The 9,320-nt window shown below is 30.5% G+C and overlaps 1 long non-coding RNA gene across 1 annotated transcript; it reads right to left on the reverse strand.

Annotated features, from left to right (window-relative positions):
- Positions 1-536: 536 nt before the first annotated feature.
- LOC105771002 (uncharacterized) lies at positions 537-4,647 on the reverse strand. Its single transcript, XR_008195810.1, has 3 exons — positions 4,608-4,647; positions 1,718-1,800; positions 537-655 (listed from the first exon to the last, which is right to left on the reverse strand). It is a non-coding gene; the product is annotated as an uncharacterized LOC105771002 (long non-coding RNA).
- Positions 4,648-9,320: the final 4,673 nt, after the last annotated feature.

The raw sequence follows: 9,320 nt of genomic DNA on the forward strand, positions 1-9,320 counted from the left end.
AATTAAGTTCAATATCATGAATCAAAAGCTCAACACTTTATAAAATTATAACACATGATGAATGAAAAGAAATTAAATTATAATTCAACAAGTTTAGAACAATACAAAAAACAATTCAAACACCACCAAAGTTTCACAAACTAGGTACATAAAATAACATAAACAAATTAACTCAAACTCATTTTGTCCCTAAACCTAACTAATTTCTAGATGCTTGCCATTCATCGAACATTTGGTTGGCTAGTTCCATCCTCCAAGTAGCCTATGCATCCGATGGATGAATATTTATGATATCCGGTTCATCGTCATCTACCACATTACTAGGTAATCCTTCTCCCAACTCCGCTTCAATAGGATCAATACTCATATGGGTTCGAATAAAATTATGGAGCAGACAACATGCAATACTGATTCTATTGTGCACCCTTACATGATAGAATGATGGACTCCTAAGTATTCCCCATCTAAGTTTTAATAAACCAAAGCATCTTTCAATAACATTACGTGCTGAGGCATGTTTCATATTAAAAAAATTCTTCCGGAGTACTTGGCTGATAACCTTGACGCCACTCATTCAAATGATATCGTTGTCCTCTAAAAGGTGCAAGAAATCCCTCACAATTTGTGTATCCAGCATCAACTAGATAATAACAACCTATAAAAAAACTTTTTTTTTAAAAATGATTAATTCCCTAATAATGTTTGATCTTAAAGAACAATTCAAAGTCCTCTAATTTTGTACTTTACCATGAGGAACTTTTAGTCCATATCTCCTACTAATGGCATCTCGAAGAACCCGTCCATCAGCAACAGAACCTTCCCAACCAGGAAGAACATATACAAATTGCATATCAGGTGTACAAACACCTAACATATTTGTTGCTATGTCACCTTTTCGCGTTCGATATCTAGGTTTATCAATTGTTGGAACCCTAATCTTGATGTGGGTTCCATCTAAAGCACCTAAGCAATTCTATATCACATGTATAAAACCTTGAGTTAGGATACTATATTTAAATCTAAATCAACTAAATTATGTAGAAACTATATATAGAACTCACTCCAATACCTTAAACCATTTCCATTTTGGGTCTGTAGAATTAGCTGTAATTGGCTCTGCCTTTTTAAATAACACATCTTGTAAACGTATGACAGCATTTAAAACATTGTGAAATGATCTGCTAACAATTTCCCCGGACCTACTGAAGTGATGCTTGATAACTCGATTTTTAAGGTGATGGGAAATGATATGTAAAAACATTTCCACTTGCTCATCAACAAGCATGTTCCTTGACGACTTCAATCCCCCTAATGTTTGTAACATATCACATAGTTTAAAAAAGACAATTCTATTCATCTTAACTTGTTCAATATAGGTCTCGTCACTAGCATATATAAGTCTTTTCACATAATCCCGTTTTGCATAAAAATCTAAAATATAGGACCTAATCCTTGGTCTATAAGTATATAGGCTATGGCTGACACCCAATGTAAGTAAGAACCAACTCGCAATTCTACAGATTTGCAACCATATTGTCAATGCAATACCAATTCTTTTATGCCTCACACTTTGTGCAATTAAAGGGAGACGAGCCATTACTGCAAGATATTAATGTGTTATATATCTTGAAATCGTAGTAAAAGGGTCACATTTCTCCAATCATAATTTCAATAATAGTAAAATAAAATTAAATAATTTAATTGCCAAAGAACTTACAGTGATTGTGTGAATACAAGACGCTCAACTGTGGGTGGAGGAAGCAATCAAACAAGCCAAAGATTTCAAGTTGCAATAACACACTATCAAAGAAAAATGAACAATACAAATTTAGAATATTTACGAATTAAAAAATAGAACTTAAAATTATCTTTGCAACTTGAAATGCATTTCTTTATCAATCACCCAAACAATAAAGAAAGAAAAGAAAAGAAAAGAAAAGGCAAGAATATGTTTTTGTGGATTTGATTCATTGATGTCTAACATTTAATTTTTTTCAAAAATACCAATTTGATAAATATAATGTGTTAAATAACAAACGGTATTTTATTGACATATCTACCTATTTCTTGTAAACAAAGATTAGTTATTCATCTCTTCAATTACTTTGCTTGATACCCCATCTAGAACTTATGTAGAATTAGACTATCATTGTGAGGTGAACAAATTTTGAAAGTAGTCTAGAGCAATTTGCATAAATTCTTTGTCTTCAAAATTAAAATTTGTGCGTATATGTATAATTGAGCTAAAATTAATTGTAGATATATGTATAATTGAGCTAAAATTAAAATTTCATCTATATATTGAATTAAAAATAAATTTATTTTTATACAATTGCACCAAAAAAAATTGAAATCACATTCTACATCAAATTAAAATTTAATGTAATTTTAGATTTATTTGAAATTTTGTTGTTTCCATATTTATTATTAATATTCATTACAGTTAATTAAAACAATATTTTGTTAATTAAAATCGAAGACTTTGTAATTATTAAATGGTATTTAATAATTTAATATATAATTTAATTATTTTCATTTTAATAAATTAGAATATTAAAATAAAAATATTAAAAATAAAAAATTTAATTTAATTATTTTAATTAAATATATAATTTAATTAGTTTTATGCATTTAATTATTTTATTTTAACAAATGCATTATTTAAAAATTGGAAAATAAAAATAAAAATATCCAAACTGTACTTGAATTACAAAAATAAACAAATGCATTTGCACTAACTAATAAAAATTAGTTAAAATAAAATCTTGGAAAATTAAATCTTGAATAATAATTGAAAAGTAATAGTTAAAATAAAAATAATAAAAATAAACTGTTTTGCACTAACCATTACAATAGTCACTCAAAATAGTCACTCAAAACTGATTTGCACTAACTATTACAACCACCTAAACAAATAATCGAACAAGAAATGAAACAAACAAGCTAGTCAAAACAGTAGTTGCGTATATTCTCAATAGAAATCAGCTCTTAAAACTTGATCAATCCCAATTAATCATCTGCTAACAGTTTGACTTTCATGCTTATCAAACAGGTTACTACTATTTACTAGTGTAGATATATAGCAATATGACTATTCTCGATTAAAACAGTTTACTAGTGTTTGAGAAATTCAATTATCCTTAAAAAACAACACATTAATCATCAAAAAACAATATGACTTTCATGCTTATCAAACTAGCTTAAGGAGGTCATTTGGGAGACTAATAAGACCTCTTAATTGACCTATGCTATCATTTTCTCAAACATGCCATAGTCAAACACTTTACAAAGTTATTTGTTTAAGAGCTGCGAATTGCAATCTTAATCAACCTCAGGTTCTGCATGGCATAGAAAAAGGAACTACATAGTAAAAGTAATCCATATATCTTTAGATACAAGAGGTATTTGCATGTGTGCACACGCACATACATATTTAATATTATAAAGAGAACAATATAGCTCATGGTGAATAAATAAATAACAAGGCAAGTTTCATATTCATTAGGCGCAAGGTGAGCAGATTCATGATATAAAAAACAGAACAAGGTGAACAGATTCAGTAGGCGCAATGGACCACAAAACATAACTAAATTTTTGGGTTTCAAGGTTAAATAGCACATGCAGCCACTATGGGTTGTAGCTGTACCGTCCATCGCCGCTAAAGAACTTAATAGCAATGTTAACAAATTTCACATCAGGGACCGCAGATGCTAATAATAGTAAAAAAGAAAATAGTGTCGATAGCATTCCACTATGTCTGTAAATCGATACCATTTAAAAAATTGGATCAAAGAGAGTAACAAGCAATAGGATCAAAAATGGAAAATCAAATATAGCAGAGTGAGTGCAGAGGCATAGAGTAGATAACATTAACCGAGCCCTAACTCAAAATCTGATGACTAAGTTTCAAATTTTACCTTAATTAACATTATGCTATTTGGTTTGATCTGTCGGAAGCTTGAAGACAGAGACTGGAGGAGGAGGAGAATTGGGCAAGACTGAGCTAGAGTTGTTGTGAGAAGCTTGATTTTGGGAATTTTAGGAGAGACTTTAGGAAATATAATTTTACTACTTTGATGAATCTATACCCATGTAAATCATCGATGTGTTTTCTTTGAAATAAGCAGGACTAATTTCAAAATGCATGAATAAACCCCTCCCAATTTTTTTTCATCCAATTAAATCTCTAAACTAAAAGAAATTGACTAAATAAGCATTTTGATCGATATTAACTATAAAAAAAATAACAATAACAACACAGATAATCCATAAACACAAACGGAAAACATCAACTTAATACAAAAAACATAAACTTAATACAAAAACCAAAACATGAACTCCATGTTAACATTAGGAAATTTCAAGAAATGCAAATAAAAAGAACTCATCTATATATTGAAATCACAAGCCATTCAGAAAACAATAGAATCAGTCAAACATGCAATAGAATAAACAAGTATAGAACCACATTGAAAAACTTTTCATCTGTTCAATCGAACATGCAATAGAAACAGTCAAAGAAAAGCCCAATGGAAATCATAAGAAAAGAATCAATATTTAGGAGAACAAAAACAAATATTGCAGATTTGAGCAAAAGGAAAACTAACCTGTAAAATAAACAGGGGAAGAGTGCGAGCTGCTAAAAGAGTGATGGTAATGACCTGTCAGGTTGCTGTAAAGTTAGGAGTAGAAAGAAAAGGGAAATCGATTTTAAGCAAAGAGTGAAAATACATTACCTCTGGAAATCGGTTTTTCATTCTTGATAAAATGAAGAAGATAAAATAAACGAACGAGAAGAACCGATGGCAGAACCGATGGAAAGGAAAAAAATTAACCTCTGGAAGGGAAACGTGGGAGAATCGGAAGCTTGATGAGGGCAGAAAATGGAATAGAAAAAAAGAAACGCGGGCAGAATACCTAATCAACGTTGAAGGGGCATAATGGCTATTATAGCCAATGGGGGTAATAAAGGCGGAACCGATTCGGGCTGTGATAACATTACAGCCAACCAAACGCCCGTTTGGTGGTGGGCCCGCAGAATAGGGGGAATGCATGCCTATCCCCCCAACCAAATGCCCCCTAATAGTTTAGTCGGGTTTGCAGTACACACAAAATCATTTAATACTTAGTAACACAAGATTTAATTGCTATTTTTTTATATAACCAATTGGATTATTATTCTAAATTAAAAATCTTATTATACATATATGCATATGGAAATATAAATTTAGAATATAAACGCGTGTTTAAAAATATCATTTAATGATAAATAATGAAATTTATGGTTTGAAATAATTAATTATAACAACACATGAAATATATACGATACTAAAATTTTAATAGATGGATTAAGTTATGAGTAAAACAAAATTTAATCACATACATATATTAGATAAACAATATTAAATGCACTACAATTATTTGCCATTAATTGTAAGTTAGAGTCAAGTTGACTTGTTATACCAACTTAATGAACAACATTATATAGATATACAACTGATGAAGATAATAAATTATGCATATTAAAATAAAAATTTATAAAATATATCAAAATAAAACTTTAGTTAAGTGGTAAATTTAAAGTTTTTCCAATTTAATTAGCATGGAATCAAATCTATCTATCTATTTATATATTGGTTTTTAATAAAATAAAAGATTAAAATAACCTCGAATCTAATCTTACCCACATCGATATTTGATTGATACATGATACTAACTCAAACAAAAATTATAGTAATAATATAGCTATTGTATTAATTATTTAGAAAAACATATAGTGCTTACAAAAATCCTTCATGCATCAACTAATGACTAAACAAAACAAATTACATTTAGTAATTTTGTAATACTAATATTTATTTATTTACTTAGTATATTTATCACCATTTACTTTTTCTTTATAACAAATATTTGAACACTAGTAGTCGAATAACACATGTAAACCTTTGTAATGTAGTATTTTGATGTCATTTCCGGTGTAAAGTAGTAATTGTTGCTACTACTGCTATTCATGATTCTTTGTAAACCTTTGTTTTCTTTGAGAAAAATCCCATAATCTATAAAAACACATGTAAGTTGAAAGGGAAAGAAGTTCCAAAACTACCTTTAATTCCTTTACATTGGGTAGTAAGTAGAGCTTTTTAGCTTGGATTAACTTTATTGTCTGTGGCGGAGTCAGAATGTTAATATTGGGGGTCAAGTTAAAATTAGACATTTTACGTAATAATCAATTTAAATATATAAACAAACGATTCAAAAGAAAAAGAAACAATGTTATACCATAATAATCTATTCAAAAGAAGTAGTATTCCAACATGACAATCGATTTAAACATAAAAACAATTGATTCAAAAGAAGCAATATTCCAACATAACAATCGATTCAATCCAAATTGACCAATTCATGATCATCCAAAATCAACCAAATTTGATCATCCAAAAACAAGTATATTTTTCATAGTTTCTTGATCCGAAATTCACATAACTTTCGACTCAGTTAACAATTTTTTATTCTGTTTTCACCAGAATTCTCACTGCATAATTTTAAACAAAGTGACCAAGGTTTTTTTTTCCTCCCATTCACTTTGGCTCAAACTTACTATAACATTATCTAGCTATTTGTGCTTTATAATAAAGATTTACTGGATGGTTATGTTTTTTAGTTATATTACTTGTTGATATATATAAAATGTAGTGCCAATGAGGGCATATTAGTGAGGCACTTAGGTTGTGTAGTTTTGGTATGTTTTAGGTATGTTAATATGTGTTTTGAATAGGTGAAAGTGGTTGGAAATGGTTTGACTTGGTACATAAGAAATGGTTGATGAATTAGCTTGAATGTGAAGTCATTTGGTTGCACACGGCTTGACACACGATCTGTCACATGACCACCCGACATGGTTATGTGCCACACACAACCACCCTTCATAGCCATGTGTTTTATTAATTTTTAGGTGTAGGATTTTCCACATAGGTTCAATTTGTTACATGGCTTGATGACATGGTCGCGTGACCCTATTTTGATTTGTACACGGTATGGGGACACGGGCATGTGAAAAAGTAACCTGATTGTGTCTGAGACCACATGGGATAGTCTCTTTCACATAGCCGTGTGACCCATGTTTTTAGTTTTTACCTTGTTTTCATATTTTGATTTGATTTAATCCCTAATTGTTTCTAAATAATTTTTAAGGCCTTGTAGGCTCGAATTAAGCTTCGTATATGATTGAATGATATGTTTATTGAATGAGATTGTTGTTGATTGTTTCAAAAATAAATCTTTTAATTGAAGTGTTCTACTTGTGTTTTATTAATTGTTGTAACTTCTCATAACCCTAATTCAATTACGGTGACGAGTGAGAGATGTTACATATATATTGTGAACTCATGATATACATGATTGAATGGGGAATGATTGATATATGCATTCATGTTAATAATATTGAGAATGCCCTAAAAGCGATATTGTATAAGGTACTCTAATTCTCAAAAAGCTCAAGTACAAATCATTAGCTCCAATTCTTGGAAGGGTCGTAAGCGTATATTAAAGCAAATTAGTGCTTGTGCACTCCATCTAACTCCCATAATTCCTTGTTAGGTCAATAAGAGTTCTCTAATTCCTTGTTAGGCCGAGAACACATTATTACCTCTAATTCCCTATTAGGTCAAGAATAGTGCTCTAACACCCTATTGGGTCGAGAAAAAAGTGCTACCTCTAATTCCTTGCTGGTTTGAGGATCATTCTCTAATTCCCTGTTGGGTGAATAACATAATGTTATCTCTAATTCCCTTTTGGGTCAAGAACATATCATTAGCTCCAATTGTATGTTGGGTCATATGAGTATATTGTAGCAATACACATTTCCGTTGCCAAATATGAAATTAATTAATAAAGGTTAAGGTATAAAGATTGTAGTTGCATGTTTGAAACACAGTTAGTTAATGTAGATACATTGAGGGTGCTTATAAATGATAAAAAAAAATAAATATAGTACATGAGGAACTTATGTTATTGGCATCTATACACTAAGAGTGGACTATGATAACAAAATGCATTTGTAGCAAAAATCAAACATCGTGGTACCTATTGTCGTAGTACTTCGATTTAAAATAGATGTTGGATCATTTGATGATGGGGTATCTATAATGCTAATAAATTGTAGTCTAAGTATGTATATATGTATGTAATAGTATTTATGTACGGTTAAGATGGTATGTTATGACCTTTATACAATGTTTATTACACGCTTCATGTGTTTCTAGCATGCTAAGTAAACTTATTATGATGATTGAATTTGGAAAGGTTGTGATCATGTTGGTGGTCATAAAAACGATATTGTATAGAGTACTCTAATTCTCAAAAGGGTCGAGTACGAATCATTAGCTCCAATTCCCAAAGGGGTCATAAGCGTATATTAAAGAAAAATAGTGCTTGTGCACTCCATCTAACTCTCATAATTCCTTGTTAGGTTAGTGAGAGTTCTCTAATTGCCTGTTAGGTTGAGAACATATTGTTATCTCTAATTCCTTATTAGGTCAAGAATAGTTTTCTAACACCCTATTGGTCGAGAACATAGTGTTCCCTCTAATTCCCTATTGGGTTAGTGATTGTTCTCTAATTCCCTGTTGGGCAATAACACAATGTTATCTCCAATTCCCTTTTGGATCAAGAACATATCATTTACTTCAATTCTCTATAGGGTCATGAGATTATATTGGTGTAGCAATACACGTTTTTGTTCCCAAATATGAAATTAGTTAATAAAGGTTAAAGTATAAATATCATAGTTGCTTGTTTGAAACACAGTTAGTTAATGTAGATACGCTGAGGGTGCTTATAAATGATAATAAAGGAAATATAGTACTTGAGGAACTTATGTTATTGGCATCTATACTTTAAATGAGGACTATGATAACAAAATGCATTTGTAACAAAAACTGAATGTCCCAAAGGAAACTAGAGTAAGAGTTAAAGCATTCCTCAATTCTGCTAATAAAAAAAATTCAAGAACTTAGTTGTACCCGGGAGGCCCTTTGTCTTAACCTTCCAGCAACTTTGTGCGGGGGCAAATAGTTCTATTTGGAAAGCCTTACTCGCACCCAAAGTTTATTGTTTAATTCTATATAGTCTCCGGATCTATCGTCTCTACTTAATATTTCCAACAGAATCAAGTTCCACAATTACCATAGAAGACCTTTATGTTGAAAACTCTTTTAAAAAAATGATCTTTAAAATTAAACGAATCATCATTATCACAATAAGGAAACATTGTTATTGCATGAACTTAAGAACACCAGAGCTATAACCGCCTCCAGACGTAC

The sequence above is a fragment of the Gossypium raimondii genome, chromosome 5, assembly GCF_025698545.1.
Source record: "Gossypium raimondii isolate GPD5lz chromosome 5, ASM2569854v1, whole genome shotgun sequence".
Classification (NCBI taxonomy): Eukaryota; Viridiplantae; Streptophyta; class Magnoliopsida; order Malvales; family Malvaceae; genus Gossypium; species Gossypium raimondii.